Here is a 26,828-nt window from a genome sequence, read left to right as displayed (position 1 = left end):
CTTGGATTACTGTGATATTGAATGATTTACCTTGGAAACAAACAGAGATCATTCTGTAGTTTTTGAGGCTGCACCCAAGAACAGCATTTCAGACTCTTTTGTTGACTGTGAGCGCTACTCCATTTCTTCTAAGAGATTCTAGCCTACAGTAGTAGATATAATGGTCATCTGAATTAAACTCACCCATTCCAGTCCATTTTAGTTCACGATTCCTAAAATGTCAATGTTCACTCTTGCCATCTTCTGTTTGACCACTTCCAATTTACCTTGATTCATGGACCTAACATTCCAGGTTCCTATGCAGTACTGTTGTTTATAACATCGGACTTTACTTTCACCACCAGACACACCCAGACACTGGGCGTCTTCATTCCTTCTGGAGCTATTTCTCTGTTCTTCTCCAATAGTATATTGGACACCTACCAACCTGGGGAGTTCATCTTTCACTGTCATATCTTTTTGCCTTTTCAAACTGTTCATGGGGTTCTCAAGGCAAGAATGCTGAGTGGTTTTCCATTCCCTTCATCAGTGATAATGTTTTGTCTGAACTCTCCACCATGACCCATCTGTCTTCAGTGGCCCAACATGGCAGGGCTCATAGTTTCACTGAGTTAGACAAGGCTATGATCCATGTGGATCCCATGATAGCAGTGATCCATGATCACTATGAACAAAGCTAGTGGAGGTGATGGAGTTCCAGCTGAGCTGTTTCAAATTCTAAAAGATGATGCTATTAAAGTGCTGCACTCTATATGCCAGCAAATTTGGAAAACTCAGCAGTGGTCACAAGACTGGGAAAGGTCAGTTTTCATTCCAGTTCCAAAGAAGGGCAATGCCAAAGAATGTTCAAACTACCACACAGTTTGAAGCTAGCAAGGTAAATCTCAAAATCCTCCAAGCTAGGCTGAAAGAGATTGTGAACTGAGAACTTCCAGATATACAAGTTGGATTTGAAAAGGCAGAGATAAAATTGTCAATATCCATTGGATCCTAGAAAAAGCAAGAAAGTTCCAGAAAAACATCTACTTCTACTTCATTGACTATGCTAAAGCCTTTGACTGTGTGAATCACAAACTGTGGAAAATTGTTAGAGTTGGGAATACCAGGCCACCTTACCTGCCTTCCTAGAAACCTGTATGCAGGTCAAGAAGCAACAGTTAGAGTCGGAACAATGGACTGGTTCCAAATTGGAAAAGGAGTATGTCAAGGCTGTATAATGTCACCTTTTTTATTTAACTTATATGCAGAATACCTTATGTGAAATGCCGGACTGGATGAAACAAGCTGGAATCAAGATTCCTGGGAGAAATATCAGTAACCTCAGATATGCAGATGACACCACCCTCATGGCAGAAAGTAAAGAGGAACTAAAGAAATTCTTGATGAAAGTGAAAGAGGAAAGTGAAAAAGCTGGCTGAAAATTCAACATTCAAAAAAACTTAAGATCATGGCATCTGGTCCCATCACTTCATGGCAAACAGATAGGGAAACAATGGAAGCAGTGACAGACTTTATTTTCTTGGGCTCCAAAATCACTGCAGATGGTGACTGCAGCCATGAAATTAAAAGACACTTACTCCTTGGAAGGAAAGCTATGACCAACATAGACAGCATATTAAAAAGCAGACACATTACTTTGCTCACAAAAGTCTCTATAGTCAAAGCTATGGATTTTCTAGTAGTCATGTATGGATGTGAGAGTTGGATGATAAAGAAGGCTGAGTGCTGAAGAACTGATACTTTTGAACTGTGGTGTTGGAGAAGACTCTTGAGAGTCCCTTGGACTGTAAGGAGATCCAACCAGTCCATCCTAAAGGAAATCAAGCCTGAATATTCATTGGAAATACTGAAACTAAAGCTGAAGCTCCAGTACTTTGGCCACCTAATGTGAACAGCCAACTCATTGGAAAAGACCCTGATGCTAGGAAAGATTGAAGGCAGGAGGAGAAGGGGATGACAGAGTATGAGATGGCTGGATGGCATCACTGACTCAATGGGCATAAGTTTGAGCAAGTTCTGGGAGGTGGTGAAGGACAGGGAGGCCTGTCATGCTGCAATCCTTCGGGTTGCAGAGTTGGACACTCCTGAGCGATTGAACAACAACAAAATGTAAGGGACTGGAATAAATGGACTTGTACTGTTGAAAGGTTTTAACAATTCCTGTGAAGTGATACAATAGTAATTCTAATTACACTATGTAAATAAAGAGTGTATATTGTAATTCTTAAAGAAATGAATAAAATGGCAATAATACAAAGAAATCATGAAAAATAAAAGCCAAAAGAGAAAATAAAATGGAACACTAGAAGTTGACAAGCAAAACCAATTCTGATTTCTTCTATAGTTTTTCTTTCTCTAACACCTCCTATCCAGTTTTTCAAGCAATCTTGCTGTCTCTAACATCAAACTATATTCAGAATCTATTTTTCGCCACCTCCTCTACTCCAAGCCTGGTCTGACCCTTTCTCCTCTCTCAGAAAAAGCCATCTTAACCGGTGTCCCAGGTTCTGTCCTTCCCTCAATGAGTCATTCTTAACACAGCAGCCAGAGTGATTCCATTAAATAGTAAATTCGCTAGAGTAGCCTGAAAGACATGACATGTCTGGCCTCAAGGTTGTCTACCTGCATTGCTTATATTTATCCTCTTTGTTTCCTCTGTTCCAGTCATAGGCCTGTTTAAAATTCCCACAGCATGCTAGACACTCTTGTCTAGAGACCTTTACTCTGGCCCTTCTGTCTAAATAGTTTCCCCAGGTATTTGCAAGGCAAACTCCTTACCTCCTGCCACTTCTTGCTCAAACGTTAACCACTCTATAATACTTACCTTGGTCAACCTATTAAAAATCAGAGCACAGTCTCAACTATCCTGATCACCTACTCTGCTCTATTGTTTCTTTGTTGTTGTTGCTGCATCTAACACCTTCTAATATGTCATGTAGTTTATTAATTATATTTGTTGTTTCTTTTCACCTAGTAAGACAAAGTTCCACAAGCATTCACATTTCATCTTTATCCATTTGTTATAATTTATGTATATCAAGCACATAGAGCAGATGCTCAGTATATAATTGTTGATTCAATAAAAAAATGAATAAGAAAGAGCTAGCTGTCTAATTCATTGAGAGTATATGTATGAGCTCTCATCACAAACAGAATTTTCTGACAACTACTCTTGGATTTCTAGCCTCCAGAACTGTGAGAAAATAACTTTCTGTTTTTTGTTGTCTAAGTTACCCAGTCTGTGGAATTTTGTTGTGGCAGCCTAATCTAAGACAGGAAGCTAGCAAGCTTGCTAGTAGAGGTGAGAGGGGAATGCCAAGCAAGGGTGTTGTCACAGAAACTGAGGGCAAAGGGAATTTCCACAAGGAAGGAGCAGTTGACAGTTTCAAATGTAGCTGAGAGGTCAAGTATTAAGAGGACTATGATGTCCATGAATTGCCCACGAATTCAATGATTTGGATGACTTGCTGTCTTATAGACTGATAGAACTGGATGTCTGGGTAGAAATGAGACAACAAATATAGACAACTACTTCTAGAAGTTGGCTTTGTAGAATTTAGAAGGGCTGAAGGGAAAGAAATGGGGAAAAGGAAGAAAACATTGGGGAAGACACAGAGGTATGTTTATACAACAGAAGGTAAGTAGTCAAACCAGTCTGATCAGAGTCCGGGAAACCTAGTTAAGAGCTGATAGTCACATGTTAGGTCTCATAGGGCCAGATTAACTGACCCAAAATTCAAGTGGAGAGAATTTTATTTGATGTAGAGAGAAATGGATAGATTGAGAAGGTCTTTGATAATTTAATGTAATGTATGTTCATCAACCACTTGTTAGCTGATAACTACTAATGGTACATAAATGAATGAATGAGACATAAGTGAATATGCAAAGAATACAAAAATGTATATTTTTATACAATTGAGATAGTGCTTTTTTTTTTTTTGGTAATTTGATTTCAATTTATTTTCTAATGATGGCAAAGAATGTACTCAAAGTAGCTAAAATAAGGAAGCATGTGTCTCAGGGATTCCTGTGCAGTCATAAAGGGGTGGACTCTCCCACAAATAGAACAGGAGACAGTTCCTATAAGCCAAATGCTCTGGCCTGGCTCATTCAATCCCTTTTTCATTGTACTTCTAGAAAAGAAGCTAGAAAGCTAAAAAATTCACTCTATACTTTTCTTGCAGCCAACTAGCCCAAATTCTGGATTAGAAGTGGGTCCCACCGATTAGATTTACTTACACATGTTTTGGGAGGCAGAAGTGAAGCAGATGCTATCTTTGGCAGCTCTGTTAAATAGGAGGGTTTTCATGCATCAGCTTTCCAGTGTCTGTTCTTCAGCTTTGTATTTCTGGGCAGATAGAGCATGAGCAGAATTGCTTTATTTCTTCTGGCAAAACTCTAGCTGTGGTCTCAGAGGCAGTAGCTTCCTAAGTTGGTAGGTTCTGAATCTTGGGACCATTCCAGAAAACGTAGCCTAAAAAAGATAGGAAAACGTCTATAAAGAACAAAGAGCAAATATTTTAGGCTTTGTAGACCATATAATCTCTGTTGCAGTTACTCAACTGGGCTCTACCTTGAAAATAGCCATATAGAGTATATTAATAAATTGGCATGACTGTGTTCCAATAAAACTTTATTTATAAAAACAAGTGCCAGGGATGATTTTGTCCTGAAGACCATAGTTTGGCACTCTTTGGCCTAAATGCTTCTCTTTAAAGCCTTCCAGTGATTTTGTAGCACCTTATTCACTTTACTAATAATGTTTATGCTAAAATAATATGTAGAGTGTTTTCTGGTTCTTGCATTGAACTCTGGCTCATAAGGCTGTATATCAGTCGTGAAGGGTTAGATCACACTTTATTAACAGCTGTCCCCAAATCTCAATGATTTTACTTAACTCAGTAAAAAATGATTTGTCATTCACATTAAACATCTAAAGCAGGTCAGCAGGACATATTGTTCCTTATCTCCTTACTTAGCATCCTAGGACCTCTATGTAAACCCTAATGGTCTCCATGACATTGAAAAAGAGGAGAACATGTCTAATTACACACTGACTCTTAAAACTTCTGTTTAGAAATGACATAAGTCACTTATGCTCCTATTTGACCAAAAGAAGTCACATGGCTGTGCCTAACTTTAAGGAGCAGAGAAGGGTAATCCTATCCTGTGAGAAGAAAGAGAAAAATCAGAGTATTCTATGAATTTTAATGACTCCTACAAGTTGAATTTCCAGGGAGTGTGATAAGAGGGAAATACTGGATTCAACTCAGCCCAAAGGTGTTTCTAGAACATTACACTGTGTTTTGCTATCACTGAGATGTAGCTACATTATAGCTGTTCACCCCATTCATTATATTTGTGTGAATAAGGGACAGGAAGCCTTGGCTTAATCAACTGAATAATGAGAGTAATAACAATAATATCTACCTTCTTCTTGCCTTGCAAGTAACTTTCCCTAGTGTTCTGGGTAATATGAAGTACTTCTGGAAAGTGCACAAGTTTTTTGATGCCACTTGCCCCACTCCAGCACTCTTGCCTGGAAAATCCCATGGATGGAGGAGCCTGGTAGGCTGCAGTCCATGGTGTCACTGAGCAACTTCACTTTCGCTTTTCACTTTCATGCATTGGAGAAGGAAATGGCAACCCACTCCAGTGTTCTTGCCTGGAGAATCCCAGGGACGGGGGAGCCTGGTGGGCTGCCATCTGTGGGGTCGCACAGAGTCGGACACGACTGAAGTGACTTAGCAGCAGCAGCAGCAGCAGCAGCAGCAGCAGCAGCAGCAGCAGCAGCAGCAGCAGCAGCAGCAGCTACGGAGATTGACTGACTTGAATTCATGGAGTGCTCAACAATGCTTTGTGTATAGGAGGAAAGTAGTTTAGAGGCTGAGAAAATAGAATTTGATTTCCACAGAATTCTTTTTGTAGTGATTCTCTGTCATATTTTTTATCATTGTCCTGCAAGCGTAGCAATAATAATGCATGCGACCTGGGGCTCTCAAGCCAGTGTGACTCAGTTTGAATTCTGTCCAAACTTACAGAGTGTCATCAGGTGTATTAGGTAACCCCACTCACCTCCACTTCCCTGCTACAAAGCGGGTTTAATGACAGTTGCTACTTCATTAGTGAACACTTAGTAGAGCACTAGGCAGAGTGAACACTTAGTGAACTTGGTGAACATTAGTGAACACTTAGTAGAGCACTTAGAACAGAACCTGTCAGTAACAGCTGACTGATGTTTCTCCTCCTCCTCATCCTCACTTCATGGCATTACAGTGATGATTATAAGATAAAGGGTGTATAAAAACATTCTGTTAGCTCTAAAGCACTTCACAAATGTTATTAAGGAACATATCTGGAAACCCAGAGAAGCTAACTGATTTTTCCAAGATCAAACTCTTCTCACTTCCTCCTTAACTCTATCCCACCCTCCATAGTACCTCAGATCTTTCCAAATGATGCATTGCTAGGCAAGATTTGTGTCCTCTTCTGCTTTAGTATTGAAATGTTTCTATTTAGCTCATTTTCATATTTTCTCCCCTCTGTGGCCTTTTCCTTTGTTATCCTGCTCCATCTCCCAGGAGAAACGGTCAGTTCTGATAATGCTAAGCTAACTCCTGAGACATGTGTATCGTCCCTTCCCATAGCTTCTGTGGACGCACACAACTGGGAGGAGAGATGCATAGATTCCTGGGAAGAACTGGCCCTATTGTGGAGAGCATATGAGAAAGCACATTTCAACTCTGAGCTGACCAACTCTCATGCCTGGGGCCTCTGTCCAGAGGAGAAGCTGCACAGAACCTCTGCAGTAGAGCCCAAATCCCTTTGATGTTGCTTACTCTCCAGATGACTGTCTGAGGCCAGAGAACTGGGAAGGGTGGCTTTTCAGCAGTGTGACATCATTCCCAGCCGTAATGCCACATCATCCTGTGTGAGCCTTAGACAATAAAAAATAATAGAGCTTAAAAATAATAAAGCTGCTCTCCACATCTGGACCCTGCCTTCCAAGATGCACAACTGACCCCATGGCTAGTGCCACAGCACCCTAGGGCATCTCACACTTAAGTACTTACAGCCTGAAAGAGATATGTGACATTCGTTTCCATCCCACCCAGAATACTTGGGCATAGAAGGACAAGCAAAATCAATATTTGTCTAAAAGAAGAGGATGGAATCTGTGGGTGGTTCTGTAATTTCAAGAGGTGGTACAAAGGTGCTCAGAAGATGAATTGCAAATAAAAGAGCAGAAAAGAATTTTCTGAGTGTCATTTTAAAAAGCTTCATGTTAATAAGAGTCAAATTCACACTTTGATATTTCTAAGCTTGCTGAGTAAATAACTCATAAATTTCCTGTAATGATTATATGCATGCTACTGGTGTGCCTCAGAGTCTGACCTATTTTGCGGGTCGACAGCCGAGTCAGAGAAAGCTGTGCCAGAGGGCTAGTATCCCAGCTAGCTCCTAGGCTCTGTACACTACCCACACCCCACACCACATGGAGGGGCTGGGGTGATGTCTATTTCTGGAGACTCAGCTATATCCTACCTGAAATCTAATGGCATTATTTATCTAATATTTCCCTCCTTTAAATTTATATCTTTTGTTTTCCTCTAGCCAAGTGAAAGGAAAGACAACATGTATGATATAATATTCTTGAATATTATCACCTCTCGCAAAATATCTTGAAGGTCCAGAATAGAAAAGCTTTTATTTAATGTTTTTGAGCTTGAGAGCTTGAAGTGTAAGAGATAGCAGGCAGATAACAAATAAGCAGGACGTTAAGGGTGTGAGTGTAATTGCAGGGTGGACCTTCATACTCACGCAATCCTTTTTGACTGCTGAGTGGGTGTATTGAGTTGTGTGATTATTCAGTGCTGACCGGGAGCAATGCATGGATGAGGAGAGAGGGGAGATGGGACTACCGAACAGCGGTCGTAATGATGTCAGTATCAGTGACAATACCTAAACTGTACCGGCTTTTGTTTTTTTGGTGGGAGAGTTTATATATTCAAAATGACTGTACAGTTTTCACTGTGACATTTCCTCAAGGTAGCATTTCATGTGAAGCTCATTAAATGCTTTCTCATAGCAGAAATGTGATGAAGGTAGTTACAGTTCTCAGTCTTACTTTCTACACAGATAATAAAACACTGATATTAAAATATGATAAAGAAGATGATGGAACTAAAATCACCATTTAATAGTCATATGGCCAAAGGCATGGAAAACAATAATTTCACAGATGGAAGGTCAAATTAGTTTCAACCAAATGCTTCAATGAAATCTGAAATGAACAGGCCATAATATATTTTTAGAGAATTTTGTTTTTTATTTTCAATTTCACAGACATAGTGTCCTATTTTATGGTAACCAAGCTGGTGATGTGAGCTTTTGGAAAACATCAACTGCTTTAGTCCTGGTCTGGGTTCTTCCTGGTCATTCAGTTCAGTTTAGTTCAGTTCAGTCGCTCAGTCGTGTCCGATTCTTTGCGACCCCATGAATCGCAGCACACCAGGCCTCCCTGCCCATCACCAGCTCCTGGAGTTCACTTAGATTCATGTCCATCGAGTCGGTGATGCCATCCAGCCATCTCATCCTCTGGCGTCCCCTTCTCCTCCTGCCCCCAATCCCTCCCAGCATCAGAGTCTTTTCCAATGAATCAGCTCTTCGCATGAGGTGGTCAAAGTCCTGGAGTTTCAGCTTTAGCATCATTCCTTCCAAAGAACACCCACAACTGATCTCCTTCAGAATGGACTGGTTGGATCTCCTTGCAGTCCAAGGGACTCTCAAGAGTTTTCTCCAACATCACAGTTCAGAAGCATCAATTCTTTGGCACTCAGCCTTCTTCACAGTCCAACTCTCACATCCATACATGACCACTGGAAAAACCATAGCCTTGACTAGATGGATCTTTGTTGGCAAAGTAGTCTCTGCTTTTGAATATGCTATCTAGGTTGGTCATGACTTTCCTTCCAAGGAGTAAGCGTCTTTTAATTTCATAGCTGCAAGCACCATCTGCAGTGATTTTGGAGCCCCCTGCCCCCGAAAAGTCTGACACTGTTTCCACTGTTTCCCCATCTATTTCCCATGAAGTGATGGGACCAGATGCCATGATCTTCATTTTCTGAATGTTGAGCTTTAAGCCAACTTTTTCACTCTCCTCTTTCACTTTCATCAAGAGGCTTTTTAGTTCCTCTTCATTAGGGCAAGGCTAAATTTTCTTTGTTTATTTTCTAGAGTCTCTTGCTTATATTTAATTTTGGGACCGTGTTATTTAGAAAGGGCTTCCCTCATATCTCAGTTGGTAAAGAGTCCGCCTGCAATGCAGGAGACCCTGGTTCGATTCCTGGGTGGGGAAGATCCGCTGGAGAAGGGATAGGCTATCCACTCCAGTATTCTGGCCTGGAGAATTCCATGGACTATATAGTCCATGGGGTTGCCAAGAGTTGGACGTGAATGAGCAAATTTAACTTCACTATTTAGAAAAGAAATTTTTTCCTCATTTGAAGCTATATTGGAAAGGATGAAATCTTTATCTTTTTAAAATATCCATAGGGTCTTCAATTATGAATATGAAGCTTTGTACACAAATAGGGAGATATGTGGAAACGGTGGCCCTGCAAGGCAGTTCACGAAGAGGAAAAGCCCAGCTTTTGAGTGACAGTTCTTCTGTTCTCTGTAGCTTCTATTTAGCTCATCTTTGAACTGCCTCAGAGAAAGTCATGTTATCTTTTTAATCCTCAAATCATCTTTGTATCTAAATTCTACTTTTCTCTCCTATCTGATCCCTCAACCTTGAATCATGGAGCTCTTACTTCATGTTTCTGCCTCCATATACTTTTGTTTCTGCTTTTGTTTTTTGTCCTGCTCTCTCATTATCATTGTGCTTCTTGCCCATCTCTTCTCTTACTTTGGAATTAAATTTGTGGACAAAGTCCGTAAATTGAAAATGACTTCAGCTTGGGATAGCCTTTCAGAATTTAATAAGTAGCATTAGCATAGGCATTATAGCAATTCCTCCTTTCCCAGTGACTGTTTGGTTTTTAAATTATTATTTCCCCTTTACAGATGATAAAAAATCAGGCTGAGTAACTTATTAAAAGTAAGTCAGTTTGTAAGTGATCAAGACTGAATTTTAATCCATGGTATATGACTGTAGAATCTGTGCTTTCTCCACAAATCTACTAGCCTCTAAAGGATATGGAAAATACCAGTATTTGAAATATATCTCATAAAATTATGTACAATGACCAACATTCTCCTTTATCAAGCCACTGTTTTCCAGATATTCTTACCCCCAAACACTAGGTACTTTCTCTAAAGCTCTTATGTCTAGCCACAAACCTCATAATCCACAACGTATTATTTCTGAAGATTCACTAGTACGCTTAACCTAAAAACCATCTGGGAGTTTAAAAAAATATCAGTGCCTGGGTCCTGCACCAGTTCATTCAGGGCTGATTTGTTTTGCAGTTTTTCAATATCTCTCTGGTGATTCTGATGCAGAGTCAGAGTGATAAGCATGGCTGTAGAATATTCAAGTAGCAATATCAGTGTCCTGTCATCTACAAGCCTATAGATGTTATCCCTGTTTTCCTCATCTGCAAATCCTGGAGTCTCCCAGCACTATTATCCTCCCAGCGCTTTAACGTATGTAACTTTTGGAACCTTGAACTATCTTCAAAAGAGCAGTATTATAAACTCTTCACAAATATCTCCCCGTTTCTGAGGCTAAAGGAAAGCTCAAGAGGAGCCGTTGACATCCCTGAAGAGCCAAGGCCAGGCTCCATCAGAGGATCAGATTTCAGTTCTTGCCTGGTTGAAACTCCTTCCGTAGGCTCTTATTTATCTATCTAAGGGGCCTTCAGGGCTCACTTCCATCCTTCCTCCATTAATGTTTCTCAAGGACCCAGGACCTAACACTAGAATGCATCCATGACTAACTGAAACCTCTTTCATTTGTAACCCTTTCAGTCTGCTCTCTATCTTGTTTTTTCTCTTTATTTCTTTTTTCAGTAATCAATAGATTTTAAGTGTCTTCTGTCTGCTAAGCTCTAGGTACACACTGATGGTTCAAACCAACATGGTCTTTCTTTTTTTAAAGGAGACCACTGTTACTACCTGCAAATAATTCATATTCGGTGTGTGCTACAGCTCTAGCCACCAAGGCTGTGCATGCGTGTTCAGTCGCTTCAGTCATGTCATACCCTTTGCAACCCCGTGGACTATAGCCCGCCAGGATTCTCTGTCCATGGAATTCTCCAGGCAAGAATACTGGAGTGAGTTGCCATGCTCCCCTTCAGGGGGTCTTTCCAACCCAGGGATGGAACCCAGGTCTCCCTTGTTGCAGGTGGATCCTTATGTCTGAGCCACCAAGGAAGCCCCCAAAGACAGATACTGTTTAATTAACATGTAAGAGAGTCGGACACGACTGAGTGACTGAGCTGATAAGATATCTAAAAGACTCAAATTCATAGGAGCAAAAAGTAGAATGGTGATTACCAAGAGTTGGGAGTGGGGTGGAGCAAGGAGTTGCTTAATGAATATAGAGTTTCAAATTTTCTTTTCTGAAAAAATTCTAGTGATATATTTCACAACATTGTAGATATACTTAACATTATTGAACTGTACACTTAAAATGGTTAATAGTATTTAGAGAAACACAAGCTGAAACAAAGTTTAAAAAGGGCAGGAAAGATTGTTAGGCAAAGCTGTATACAGTCTCATGATCTCTAAATAAATCTGAATATGTATCTGTTATGTATTGCCAGTATGTGTATTACACTATTTTAATATTCTATTTTATTCTGATTTTAATACATATATTGCTATTGTACAATATACTGAGGCAGGATTGTATTTTAAAATAGAATTTCACTTCCTTGTGTATATTTCCTTTTTCCTTTTCTCTCCCGCTTGTACCTCCAGGGCCATATTTTCTCCTCTAAACATCACAAAAGTAGAAGAAATTATTCAAAGGAACTATAAACTCAAGTACTTATACACATGCCTGCAGGGATTTTTGTAGATATTTCATAAGGTTCATTGTAGGTTTTATACAAGGCCTGGACCTAGGGTAGTGGGGTATAGCTAATGATGATTGACATGTGAGTAAATAATGTTTGAGGTGGGAAAAGACCAAGTAGGCTTTATCTCATGAGTGCAAGTTGGATTGAACATTTAAAAATAGATCAATGTAATTCATATAATTATCTAAGTGAGAAAGAAAAACTATATGATCATTCAGTAGGTGCAGGAAAGACCTTTAACAAAATTAACCATCCACTCATGATTTAGACTCTCAAGAACTAGGTAAAAAATGGAAATTTCTCAGCTTGATAAAAGGTTTCCTGAAAAATTTAAAACTAATATTATATTTAATGATGAAAGACTGAATGCTTTCCCCTTAAGTTAGGAATAATCATAGTTTGTTCATTTCTATTTCTTCTATTTAATATTTTACTATAGACCATAGCCATTTCAATCAGTCAGGAAGAAAAATTAAAAAAACAGAGATCGTACAGAAAGAAAAAAGCCATCTTTATTAACACAATGTATTATCATCTATGTAGAAAATCCCAAGAAACCTACAAATAAGGTGTTTAAGACAAATAGATCAGTTTAGCAATATTGCAGAATGCAATGTCTACATACATTATTGTTTAGTCACTAAATCGTGTCTGAATCTTTGTGACCCACATGGACTATAGCCAGCCAGGCTCTTCTATCCATGGGATTTCCCAGGCAAGAATACTGGAGTAGGTTGCCATTTCTTTCTCCAAGGGATCTTTCTGGTGTAGCGATAGAACCTGGGTCTCCTACATTGCAGGCAGATTCTTTACCACTGAGCCATCTGGGAAGCCCCATCTATATATATTAGCAAAGAAAAATCAGAAAATGAAAGGCCAATGCAATTATGTTAACATAAAATATAGAATTCAAAGTTATAAATTTGATAAAGCAACTTTCTATCACCTATACACTGAAAGCTACAAAATATTGCTGAGAGAAATAAATTAAGATCTAATAAACAGACAGAATACTCTGTCTAGAGATCAGAAGACTCAACATTCTTAAGATGACAATTCTCCGCAATTGATAGTCTTCATCTGTCAGATTCAACAGTCTCCATCAAAATTCTAAAAGGCCTTTTTTGGTAAGAGCTGACAAGCTATTTCTCAAATTTATATGGAAGTGTGAAAGGTAGAGACTAGACAAAACAATTTTAAAGAACAGTATTGGAGGACTTAGACCATTATGAGTCTTCAGCAAATACAGTGTGGTTTTAACAAAAAGATAGATGTATAAATCAATAGAGTAGAATAAAGTCCAGAAATACACACCTATAAGTGCACTGCTTTTTGACAAAGGACTTGAAGCAACTCAGTGGGAGGGAGGATGGATTACGGATTACAAAAGGACATGAGGAAAGTTTTGAGGTGATAGAAACCTTCATTAACTAGATTGTGATCATTTTATAGTGTGTACAGATATCAAAATGCTCATCAAATACATACTTTAAATGTGTGTTATGATAAGTGTAAATTCTACTTCATAAAGATATATACATATATATGTATGCACATCATGCTTAGTCACTCAGTTGTGTCCAACTCTTTGTGACCTCAGGACTGTAGCCTTCCAGGCTCCTCTTTCCATGGGTTTCTCCAGGCAAGAATATTGGAGTGGGTTTCCATTTCCTTCCCCAGCGGATCTTCTTGACCAGGGATCAAACCTGGGTCTCCTGCATTGCAGTTGAACTCTTTACCATCTGAGCCACCAGGGAAGCCCTTGTATGTATATATATATATACACTTAAATATGAGGGTAAAAAACAATATCCTTTTTATTTGTGGATTAATTCAATATATAATTCAATAAATAATTTGAATTTATTGGACAAAATCTGATATTCATTCCTGATTTTTTTAAAACTAGAAGTGGAAAAATTCCCCATTACAATAATTATTGCAGCAGGCATTATGTTTATGTTTACCAAATTTTTTCTTTTCTTCTTAGACCCAGAGGAGGGCTACAGCTCCCATCTTTTTTGCTGGGTGAAGCTATATGATTAGTTTTAATCAATGGAATGTTCACAGAAGTCATGTATACTATTTTTAGACCTGCAACCAACTATTTTCTCATGAGCTCCTACACTTCTATCTTCCCTCGATCCTCCACAGATACTGAAGATTCATTTGAATTCAAGGAAGAGCCATAAGATGGATCAGCCTGGGTCTCTGAATCCCTTTATGGAAAGACAAGCTCCACCTTGGTATGTACTGTAATGTGAAAAAGAAATAAGGTTTTATTCTTATAACTCGCTGAGAATTTGAAATTTCTTGTCATAGAAGTTAGCTTTCTTTGGCTGATACAGATATAAGAAAGTCAGAATATAAAGGACTAAGCTTTCAGTTCAGTCCAGTCGAGTCCGACTCTTTGCAGACTCTCCTTCATTCAAATGCATCATCGTGCAGCACAGTCCAGTGACTGCTCCTTGACTAGATGGACCAGTCACTCAACCCCGGCTGCAGTCAGCATCTGCAGATTCACTGCCCCATTTCGAGTGATGGGACCAGATGAATGTTGAGTTTTACTCACTTTCATCAAGAGGCTTTTAAGTTTATATATTATTATTAGTATGTTATCATATAGCATTATTTTTGGAACAGTTTACAATGTTTTGAGGAATGTGCAGATGACACCACCCTTATGGCAGAAAGTGAAGAGGAACTAAAAAGCCTCTTGATGAAAGTGAGAGGAGAGTGAAAAAGTTGGCTTAAAGCTCAACATTCAGAAAATGAAGATCATGGCATCCAGTCCCATCACTTCATGGCAAAAAGATGGGGAAACAGTGGAAACAGTGGCTGACTATTTTTCTGGGCTCCAAAATCACTGCAGATGGTGACTGCAGCCATGAAATTAAAAAACGCTTACTCCTTGGAAGGAAAGTTATGACCAACCTAGATAGCATATTAAGAAGCAGAGACATTACTTTGTCAACAAAGGTCCATCTAGTCAAGGCTACGGTTTTTCCAGTAGTCATGTATGGATGTGAGAGTTGAACTATAAAGAGAACTGAGTGTAAAGAATCGATGCTTTTGAACTGTGATGTTGGAGAAGACTCTTGTGAGTCCCTTGGACTGCAAGGCGATCCAACCAGTCCATCCTAAAGGAAATCAGTCCTGACTATTCATTGGAAGGACTGATGTTGAAGCTGAAATTCCAATATTTTGGCCACCTGACACGAAGAGTTGACTCACTGAAAAGACTCTGATGCTGGGAGGGATTGAAGGCAGGAGGAGAAAGGGACGACAGAGGATGAGATGCTTGGATGGCATCACCGACTCAATGGACATGGATTCGGGTGAACTCCGGGAGTTGGTGATGGACAAGGAGGCCTGGTGTGCTGTGGTTCATGGAGTCACAAATAGTCAGACATGACTGAGCGACTGAACTGAACTGAAGTTCAAAAAATTCATATTGATACTAGACAACTTATCTCCATTGAGATAATCTAATAACAGAGAGAAACTTATATCCAGATAAATCAATGAATATAAAGTCCATGGAAAGAATTTGTTTTTAACAATAAATGTGATTGGTGAAATCAGTGATTGGAAAGGGTGTCAATAGAGTTAAACAGCTTGATAGCTATTTGAAAAAAAAATCTGGACTTTCTAATTTATTCTTTTCAAGAAAATAGTTTAAATTAGCAAAAATTTAAAAATTAAGCTGTAGAGTTTTACAAAAGAAATGAAAAATTGCATGTTTGAGGAGGACTTGCAGAGAAGTCCTAAAAACTCAAAAAACGGAAAGTGGAAAATATTTTAAAGGTGAGCTTCTATATGTCGTAAATAACTCAAAAGACAAAAGACAAATAAAATTGTGAAAAAAGTAGCAAAAATATGACATAAACCAAATGCTTTATGCTAGTTATCCCATACATATTTAAAAGGTCAAATATATGAATAGCTAATGACAGAAAATAAAAATAAATGACTGATAAAATACAAAATATGGCCAATCTTCCTCATAATCAAATAAATGAAAACCTAAACAAAAGATACTTTTTCTCTCAGATTGGTAAATGTTAATTTTCTTATGCTGGTGAAATATGGCAAAATTTATGCTTTCCTATACTACTAGGGGTAGTGATAATTTTGCAAATTTTTAGAGTGAGGTTTGAAATATTTATTTTAAAATATTCATATCCTGTGGTCCAGAAAACCTGTTCTAGGAAGTTGGCTCCCAAAATAAAATATCACAAAATTATTTTGTGTTGTGAACATGGGAATGTGTATTGCAACACTTAAAAAGTATTTTTTTGTATCATTTATTTATTCTTGTTTGGCTGCACTGGGTCTTCATTGCTCTGCAAAGTCTTTCTCTAGTTGCGGTGAGTAGGCGCTGCTCCTTGTTGTGGTGTTCAGGCTTCTCACGGCAGTGGCTTTTCTTGTTGTGGCGCACAGGCTCTAAGCCCATGGCTTTCAGTAACTGCAGCACACAGGCTCAGCAGTTGTGGCCTATGGGCTCAGTTATTCAATGGCATGTGGGCATTTTCCAGATCAGGGGCTGAACTCATGTTTCCTGCATTGGCAGGCAGACTCCTATCCACTGTGCCACCGGGAAAGTCTCAACATTTTGTTAAATAGCAAAATGCTAGCTATAATCTGAATGTCCTTTAATATAGGTTTCATTAATCAGTTCATTACATTCATCCAATGGACTATTGTATACCTACTTTGCAAAGATTAGTTTAAATATAATATTATGAAAAATTAAGAATGAAAATGTGGACTTCCACCCTGAACTTCTTGCCTGGAGAATCCCGGGGACGGTGGAGCCTGGTGGGCTGCCGTCTCTGGGGTCGCACAGAGTCGGACATGACTGAAACGACGTAGCAGCAGCAGCAGCAGAGAATAGATGGCCCCTCCATCCTTCAGCAATTGGAAAACAAGAAATTTCTCTGTCAGTCCAGTGGTTGGGACTCGGTCCTTTCACTGGTGGGGCCCGGGTTTGATCTTTGGTTAGGGACCTGAAATCCCACAAGCTCTGTGTTGGAGCCACCCCCACACCGCAAAAAAAAAAAAAAAAGAAAAAAAAGAAAAAAGAAAAAAGAAAAAAAGAAAACCTGGAGAAACTATGTGAAACGATGGTTTTCAGACCACAGGTAGACCTCAGATCATACACAACTTTGATCCTTGAGAGAAGGGAAACAAATGAGGTAGGTGAATCCTGAGTTCTTGTTTTCTGTTGGAGGTAACTTTCAGCTTGCAACACCTAGAGATTTTATTGAGTTCGGGAGGCAGAGACCATAGTTTTATAAGGTCAAGGTGATTAGAATTTACAGTCAGGGTACCAGAAAGAAAGGAACTACACAACATTAGTGCTCAAGATATCTGTAGCTGGATATCTTTAAGTTTGGTTGAGTACAAACCTATACATCTATAGGAAGACCTTTACCCAAGGGTGGGGAGGGAACATCTGAAAGGCAATGAGCTTAATAATTCTTGGCATTCGTATGGGAATGAGTAGAGTTTGTGATTTCAGCAGCAAAGTGGGAAGATCTTTTACTGTGCAGGGGATATGGCAGATTTGTCCTACTTCATTCATGACATACTGTTCATGACATTGTACAGAAGGCAGTGATCAAGACCATTCCCAAGATAAAGAAATGCAAAAAGGCAAAATGGTTGTATGAGGAGGCCTTACAAATAGCTCTGAAAAGAAGGAAGCGAAAGGAAAAAGAGAGAAGGAAGGATATACCCATTTGAATGCAGAGTTCCAAGGAATAGCAAAGAGAGTGATCGAGTGATCACTTCCTCAGTGATCAGTGCAGAGACAGAGGGAAACAATAGAATGGGAAAGACTAGAGTTCTCTTCAAGAAAATTAGAGATACCAAGGGAACATTTTATTGCAAAGATGGGCACAATAAAGGACAGAAATGGTATGGACCTAATAGAAGCAGAAGATATTAAGAAAGAGGTGGCAAGAATACACAGGAGAACTGTACAAAAAAGATCTCAGGACCCAGATAACCATGGTGGTGTGGTCCCTCACCTAGAACCAGACATCTTGGAATGTGAAGTCAAGTGGGCCTTAGGAAGCCTCACTACGAACAAAGCTAGTGGAAGTGATGGAATTCCAGTTGAGCTATTTCAAATCCTAAAAGATGATGCTGTGAAAGTGTGCACTCAATATGCCATCGAATTTGGAAAACTCATCAGTGGCCACAGGACTGGAAAAGGTCCATTTTTATTCCAATTTCAAAGAAAGGCAATGCCAAAGAATACTCAAACTACTGCACAGTTATACTCATCTCACACGCTAGCAAAGTAATGCTCAAAATTCTCCAAGCCAGGCTTCAGCAGTATATGAACTTCCAGATAGATGTTGACACTGGTTTTAGAAAAGGCAGAGGAACCAGAGATCAAATTGCCAACACCCATTGGATCGTCAAAAAAGCGAGAGAGTTCCAGAAAAACATTTACTTCTGCTTTATTGACTAGGCCAGAGCCTTTGACTGTGTGGATCACAATAAACTGTGGAAAATTCTTCAAGAGATGGAAATACCAGACCATCTAACCTGCCTTCTGAGAAATCTGTGTGTGGGTCAAGAAGCAGCAGTTAGAACTGGACACAGAACAACAGACTGGTTCCAGATCAGGAAAGGAGTACATCAAGGCTGTATATTGTTACCCTGCTTATTTAACTTATATGCAGAATATATCATGAGAAATGATGGGCTGGATGAAGCACAGGTTGGAATCAAGATTGCTGGGAGACATATCAATAACTTCAGATATGCAGATGACACCACCCTTATGGCAGAAAATGAATAAAAACTAAAGGGCTTCTTGTTGAAAGTGAAAGAGGAGAGTGAAAAGTTGGCTTAAGACTCAACATTCAGAAAACTAAGGTCATGGCATTTGGTCCCATCACTTCATGGCAAATAGATGGGGAAACAGTGGAAACAGTGAGAGACTTTATTTTTGGGGCTCCAAAATCACTGCCGATGGTGACTGCAGCCATGAAATTAAAAGGCTCATGCTATTTGGAAGAAAAGCTATGACCAACCTAGACAGCATATTAAAAAGCAGAGACATTACTTTGCCAATGAAGGTCCATCTAGTCAAAGCTGTGGTTTTTCCAGTAGTCATGTATGGATGTGAGAGTTGGACTATAAAGAAAGCTGAGCACCAAAGAATCGATGCTTTTGAACTGTGGTGTCGGAGAAGACTCTTGAGAGTCCCTTGGACTGCAAGGAGATCCAACCAGTCCATTCTAAAAGAAATCAGTCCTGAATATTTATTGAAAGGACTGATGCTGAAGGTGAAACTCCAAAGCTTTGGCCACCTGATGTGAAGTGCTGACTCATTTTAAAAGACCCTGATGCTGGGAAAGATTGAAGGTGGGAGGAGAAGGGGACGACAAAGGATGAGATGGTTGGATCGCATCACCAACTCAATGGTCTTGAATTTGAGTAGGCTGTGAGAGTTGGTGATGGACAGGGAAGCCTGGCATCTGTTGTCCATGGGGTTGCAAAGAGTCAGACATGACTGAGCAAGTGAACTGAACTGATACTTCATACTTGGGCTGAAATATCCTAGACTATGAGTTGCTCTGAACCTGACCAAACTTATAAGCAAATGTCAAAGTGGGTACAAATTACTTTAAGTAAGTTAAAAACATGCAGCCACAAAGCCAAGCACGATTGGAATATAACAACATCCAAGAAAATGAAACATTAACATTCAAAATATATATTGTCCAATGCAAAATTACCAGACATGCAAAGAAGTGGGAAAATATGACCTGTAATGGAAGAAATCAAGCAATAGCTACAGATCCAGAAATAACACAGATGACAGAATTAGGAGGCAAGGGCATTATACAGATATAACTATGTTCCACACATTTAAGAACAGAGAAGAAAGTTGGAACAGGATGAGGAAAGAAATGGAATATTTGTAAGACCTCAGTAGAACATCTACAGATAAAGAATACTGTATTTGAAATGAAAAAATAGATTAGATGGTATATTACTTTGCTAAGCTTACTGTAATAAAGTGACCTAAGCAAGAGAAATTTATTTAGAAGAGGTTAGCGGTCCAAGGGAGAAGGCAATGGCACCCCACTCTAGTACTCTTGCCTGGAAAGTCCCATGGGTGGAAGAGCCTGGTAGGCTGCAGTCCATGGGGTCGCTAAGAGTCAGACACGACTGAGTGACTTCACTTTCATTTTTCACTTTCACTTTTCACTTTCATGCATTGGAGAAGGAAACGGCAACCCACTCCAGTGTTCTTGCCTGGAGGATCTCAGGGACGATGGAGCCTGGTGGGCTGCCATCTATGGGGTCACACAGAGTCGGACATGACTGAAGTGACTTAGCAGCAGCAGCAACAGCAGCAGAAGTCCAAGATCAAAGTGTTGGTAAAGTTGGTTTTATTGTGAGGCCTCGCTCTCTTTGCGTTACTGATAACAAACTTCTTCTGGTGTCTTTACATAGTCTTTCCTCTGTGTCCTAGTTTTCTCTTAAAAGGACACCAATTATATTGGTTTAGGTCCTCTCTCAATGACCACATTTAACTTATGTGTCTTCTTTAAAGACCCTTTCTCCCATTACAGTCATAATCTGAGGTTTTAGGGTTTAGGATTTAAATATATAATTTTGGGTGGGGCATAAGTCAGTCCAGGCTTCCCTGGTGGCTCATGGTAAAGAGCTTGCCTGACAATGGAGGAGATGCAGGAGATGCGAGGTAGATCCCTGGTTCAGGAAGATCCCCTAAGGAAGGAAATGGCAAGACATTCTAGTATTCTTGCTGGGAAATTCCAAGGGCAGAGGAGTCTAGCAGACTACAGTTCACAGGCTTGCAGAGTCAGACACGACTGAGCATGCATGCATCTAAATCAGTCCATTACAGATGGAGTTAACAAGAATTCAGACACTGTGGGAGAAAAGATCAATGAATTTGAAGACATACCAATAAAAACTATTTAAAATGAAACACAAAGAGGAAAATGATTGAATAAAATGGATCCAACATAGGTGAGCAGTAGAATGAGATAAAGTAGTTCAACTTATGTGTGACTGGGTGGGGATATAGAAAAATGTCTGAGAAATAATAGTTAAAAATGTGAAAACTACAAACCCGCATATTAAACACATTCAATGAATCTGTGCAGGAGAAAACCACACCAAACATTATAATCAAATTGCTGAAAACAAATAACAAAGAGAAAATTTTGAAAGAGCTAGAGGAAAAGATCCATTGCATTCAGATGAACAAACTACAAATGATTTCTTGCCAGAAATTTTGCAAGACAGAAGACAAAGTAGTAACATCATTAAAATTCTGAGTGAAAAAAATCTGTCAGCGTAGCATTTTGTACCTGGCAAAAGTATCTTTCAAATATGAAGGAAGAGGGAATACATTTTTAGACAAATCAAAGCTGAGAGAATTAACAGTAAATTTGCACTGCTTATAACTTCAGGTTAAAAAAATTATACCAGGTGGAAATTTGGATTGATTTAATAGAATGAAAAACACTGAAAGAATGTGGGCACATATAATGGACATTTTTCCCAGTTTTAATTTCTTTGACAGTTAATTATTTTAAACAAAGATAATAAAACTTTATAACATGTGAAGAAATGTATGACAAGAATAAAAAGGACAGGATGGGAGAAATATACATGACACGGCCTAATGTTATTCAGTGTAGACTGTGATACATGAAGGTTATAAACTAGAACCACTAGAAACATAAAACAAAGAAGTATATTAATAAGCCAAATGGTAGAGATAAAAATATTAAAGTGCAATAGAGTGTATATTTCTTTTAAAGAAATATTACTTTGAGAATCTCAGAAGATATTAACCGTGATTATATTTTGAGTAATAAACTGTAGGTGGAGAAAGAGAAGTATTTTTTACATTTTATTATATACTTTTTATTGTAATATTTGAACATTCTTCAATAATGAATGTATTAGTTTTAAATTTATTTATTTATTATAGTTGTTTGCTGGACTTATGAGCCATTTTGTTTTCTTTATGCTTTTCTGACTTCAAAACTAATAATTGTCATTATTTTAAAAATACACATTAAAATAATCCACAGCCTACATTTTACCATAATATTATGACAATGGCATAATTATAATCCTACTTCACAAGTTAAAATTATGTGCCAGAATAAAGTCACTTGAATTAATCTTCACTCCTTATGCATATATTGATCTTCTGCTTATTACTTTTCTTTTTGTTAAATACACAAAAGAGACCATAATAGAAAAGATCACATGTAGAATTTAACTGGATAACAAAATATTACTTGTTGATAAAACACAATACAATTGTTTGAATTAAACGAAGTCCACTGGATTACATATGAGATTTTCACTTACCATTGTGAAGCCAGTACTTCTTGGGAAAGCACATGTTTTGAGATGACCATCACAAAGTCTTCCAAGAACTGTGTAATAAAGAAGAATCTCTTTTATTCCGGGTTGAGCATTCAGTAAGGGAAAAGCCACAGTGGGGATTCTGGAATCTAAATTCCATTCTAATGGGAAGAATAGTTGGGCATATTTCATGCCTTGAAGCCACATCTAATTTTGATAAGCACTTATCTTTTGTATCTACATCTACAGTGAAGTCTAAACATATAATACAAAGAAACAGGATTTGATTTATTATAATACCTTACAATAACAAAGTTTTTATGATGATCTCATTGGATCACATGACTGCAAATGGAAATAAGTATGTGAAATGCTATTTTAATAGACCAAAGTATAAATGCCACATCATTCTAAGTAGAATTATAAAGCACAAAGCCACTTTAATTTTTCCCTTTACACAGAAAATACATTTTTGTCATTCTTTAGTTTCATCATGAGAGTGCTTAGAGCGAGGTATGTTGTTGACAATGGACAATCGATGTGTAAATCTGTTTCTGGATCTCCTTCCCCGTAAAGTCCTGAGGGGAGAAAGCTGAAAAGAACAGAGTGTAGATAAGTACTGAGCTGACTGATTTTCCTGAGAACAGAACCTCTTCTGGCAGAAATTTCATATTGTGGTCTCAACTCCTTCCTGAAACAAAAGAAGAGCTTGTGCATTGAGGGGTGGGTAAAGAGAACAGGGCTGAAGAGACCAAAACAAGTCTTTTATCATGTGTGCGTGCTCAGTCATAGCCGACACTCTTGTGCCCCTTGGACTGTAGCCAGCCAGGCTCCTCTGTCCGTGGAATTTTCCAGGCAAGAATATTGGAGTGGGATGCCATTTCCTACTTCAGGAGATCTTCCCCACCCAGAGATCAAACCCATGTCTCCTGCATCTCCTGGATTGGCAGGCAGATTCTTTACCACTGTGCCACCTGGGAAGCCAGTTTGTGTCTTCTCTTCGGCAAACACATCTTCCAAGTATAAATGTTTGATTTGCCCATTCATTTATTAATTTGACTATGATATTAGTGACATATTTAATGTAATTAAGTACTTTGTACATCACATTAGGAAGTTTGAACCTCATTTCACAGGTAATAGGTAGCTACCAGTATGTTTTAAGAAGAAGAACTATATGGTCAAATTTGTTTTCTACAAAGATTCCTCTAATAGCAGAATGGAGGTTGAATTGGCAAAAGGTCACTTTAAACAAAGAGGAATGCAATACGAGAATGTTGCAGTGTTCTAGTGAAAAATATTTAGCCAAGGGCAGTATGAGTAGAGGTGGAAATAAGTGAATCCAGGGATAATTGGAGGCTAAAGCAACAGGAAATTTGGAAGGTGTGTAGAGTAGGGAGGGTAGATATAAAATAGGGAGGGCCTGTGCTCAGTTTTAGTCTGGGGAAATGGGAGACTGGATGGACAATGAGCCTTTCCTGAGACAGCAAAGATAAATAGAAGAGAAGATTTGGGGACAGAGAGAGGATTGATTTAGCTTTATGAGTATGTATTTGAAAAACCTATAGGATTATTTATGCAGAAAAATCTAACATATAGTAATGAGCCATGATCATTCACTGTAAATAGCATTGGTTATTTTTTCTCTGATTTTCAAAGCAATATATGTTCTTTGTAGATAGTTTGGGAAAAAATAAGAAGAAAAGAGAAAATAACATTCATCCATAAATTGTCCATCCTGACATGATACCTCTGTTTTGAAGTATTTTTTTTTTCCTGTTGATTTTCTTTCTTCACACAATCGGGAAATACTTTTTTTTTTTTCTTGATTTTAAATGAAAACTTCCAATGTAATTCAAGATTCTTTCAAACACGTTATTTTAAAATATTTTATTAGTTACATACAATAGAAATCACTCATTCTGATGCTCAGTTCTTTGAGCTTTGATAGATACATAGAGTTGTGCAACCACTGCCATAATCAAGATAGAGAGCACTTCCCTCACTACGCCCAGGAAATCCCCTATGCCTCTCCTTTGCGGTTAATCTCTCCACCAGCCCCCAAACTGGCAATCACTAATTTATCACCAACCAGTAATTATCGCTTTGTCCTGGTCCATAATATCATATAATGGCATCATCTTAGAGTTACCCATGTTGTTGCCTTTTTATCACTGATTAGCATTAGATTAAATGAATGCACCAGAGATGGCTCATCCATATATGAAATGAAGCACATTTGAGTTGCTTCCAGTTTTCAGCAATTATGAACAAAGATGCTAAAACATTTATATAGGTTTTTGTGTGAACATAAGTTTCATTTCCCTTGGATAAATATCTAGGCGTGGGATTGCTGGATCATTAATATTTAGATATACGACAAACTGGCAAGCTGTTTTCCAAAGTGGCTGTGCTCTTTTTCACGCTCACAAGCAAGGTATGAGTGTTTGGGTTGCTCTCTATCCTCATCAGCACTTGACAGTATTTTAAAACCATTTTAATAGGCCTGTAATGTATGGTTGTAGTTTTAATATGCATATCCTTGATGAATAATGATGTTGAGTGTTTTATTATGTGCTTATTTGGATCCATATTCTACTTGGGTGAAGTGTCTATTTAAGTTTCTATCCCAGTTTTTAAATGGGATTTTCTGTTTTCTTATTATCAAGTTTTCAGAATTCTTTAGCTATTCTGGGTCAAGTCCTTCATCAAATATGTGCTTGGCAAATATTTTCTCCCAGTATGTGGCTTGTTTTTCATTCTCTTAACAGGGCAAAGTTTATATTTTGATAAGGTCAATTTATAACTTTTCTTTTATGGATTGTACTTTTGGTGTATCTAAAATTCCTTTGTCTAATGCATAGGATAAAGTTTTTCTCTAGCATTTTCTTCTGTTTTATAATTTTAGCTTATATATATGCATATATATATGTCTCTGTGTTAATTTGAGTGATCTTTTTGTACAAGTTGTGAGGAATGTATTGAGTTCAGTATTTTGCATATGTGCGTCTACTTGCTCTACCACCAGATGTACAATAGGCTATCATTTCTCCATCAGATCAGCTGTGCCCTTCCGTCAAAGTCATTTGACCATAGGCATATGGACCTATTTCTTCACTCTGTATTCTGTTCCATTGACCTGTATCTCTATCTGTCCACCAAAACTACACTGTGTTTATCACTGTGACTTTTAAAATAAATCTTGAATCAAATCATATGTTAACGTTAATGTTTTCCTTTTTAAAAAAACAAACTTGTTCTTCTAGTTCCTTTGCTTATACCTATAAATTTTATAATCAGCTTGTCAGTATCTGCAAAATATCCTGCTGAGAATTTGACTGAGTTTGTAATTATCTTATTGATCAGTCTGGGGAGAATTAACATCCTAATGATATTGAGTTCTCCAATTCATGATGAACATGATTTATCTCTCCATTGTTCAATCTTTGATGCTTTCTTTAGTGTTTTTAGTTTTGAGGGTGCTAATCCTAGGCATTTTTGACTTTGTATGCATGGGATTTTCCAGGCAAGAGTACTGGAGTGGGGTGCCATTGCCTTCTCCGATACTGAACATAGTCTGTGCTTAAACTGTGTTTAGACTGTGACTAAACTAATACTTGTTAGTTACAAGTGCTGTTTGGTCAATTCCTTGATATTTTTCTGTAGAAAATCATGTGTGAAAATAAGGTTTTATTTCTTCCTCTCCAACCTGTACTCTCTTTAATTCTTTGTATTATTTTATTGCATTACCTGGGACTTCCAGTATGATTTTGAATAGGAGTGGTGAGAGTGGACATCGCCTAGTTCCTGATCTTAAAAGGAAGACATTCGAGCTTCACCACTGAGTGTTATGTCAGCCATAATTTTGCATGTATATATGTATGTATGTATGTATTTTGGTAGATGATTGTATTAGTCAGAGTTCTTCAAGGAAATAGAAGCAATAGGAGATATAGATATATATCTCATATATATGGGCTTCCCTTGCGGCTCAGCTGGTAAAGAATCCATCTGCAATGTGGGAGACCTGGGTTCGATCCCTGGGTTGGGAAGATCTCCTGGAGAAGGGAAAGGCTACCCAGTCCAGTATTCTGGCGTGGAGAATTCCATGGACTGTATAGTCCATGGGGTTACAAAGAGTCAGACACAACTGAACGACTTTCACTTCATATTTCTTTCACTGTGTGTATACATATACATATATATATATTTGTTTATTTATTTTGGAGGAATTAGCTTATGCAATTATGGAGGCTGAAAAAAATTCCATGATCTTCTGTTTGCAAGTTGGAGGCCCAGGAAAGCTAGTGGTGTAATTTCAGTCCCAGTCTAAAGGCCTCAGAACTAGGGGAGCCAATAGTGTAAAATCCAGTTTAAGGGCGGGAAGACACTGGTATCTCAGCTCAAGAAAAC

The 26,828-nt window shown here is 38.4% G+C and overlaps 1 long non-coding RNA gene across 1 annotated transcript in view; it reads left to right on the top strand.

The window, feature by feature from the left end:
• Positions 1-3,386: 3,386 nt before the first annotated feature.
• Positions 3,387-26,828, top strand: part of LOC132657694 (uncharacterized) — a 37,023-nt gene continuing 13,581 nt past the window's right edge. Inside the window, exons 1-2 of the long non-coding RNA XR_009596214.1 lie at positions 3,387-3,617; positions 14,187-14,278. This is a non-coding gene — a long non-coding RNA (uncharacterized LOC132657694). The remainder of the gene's footprint in view (positions 3,618-14,186; positions 14,279-26,828) is intronic.

Source organism: Ovis aries, chromosome 1 (assembly GCF_016772045.2).
Source record: "Ovis aries strain OAR_USU_Benz2616 breed Rambouillet chromosome 1, ARS-UI_Ramb_v3.0, whole genome shotgun sequence".
Lineage (NCBI taxonomy): Eukaryota > Metazoa > Chordata > Mammalia > Artiodactyla > Bovidae > Ovis > Ovis aries.
Note: the sequence above shows the minus strand (reverse complement) of the source record. Positions and strands in the feature narration are given on the sequence as shown.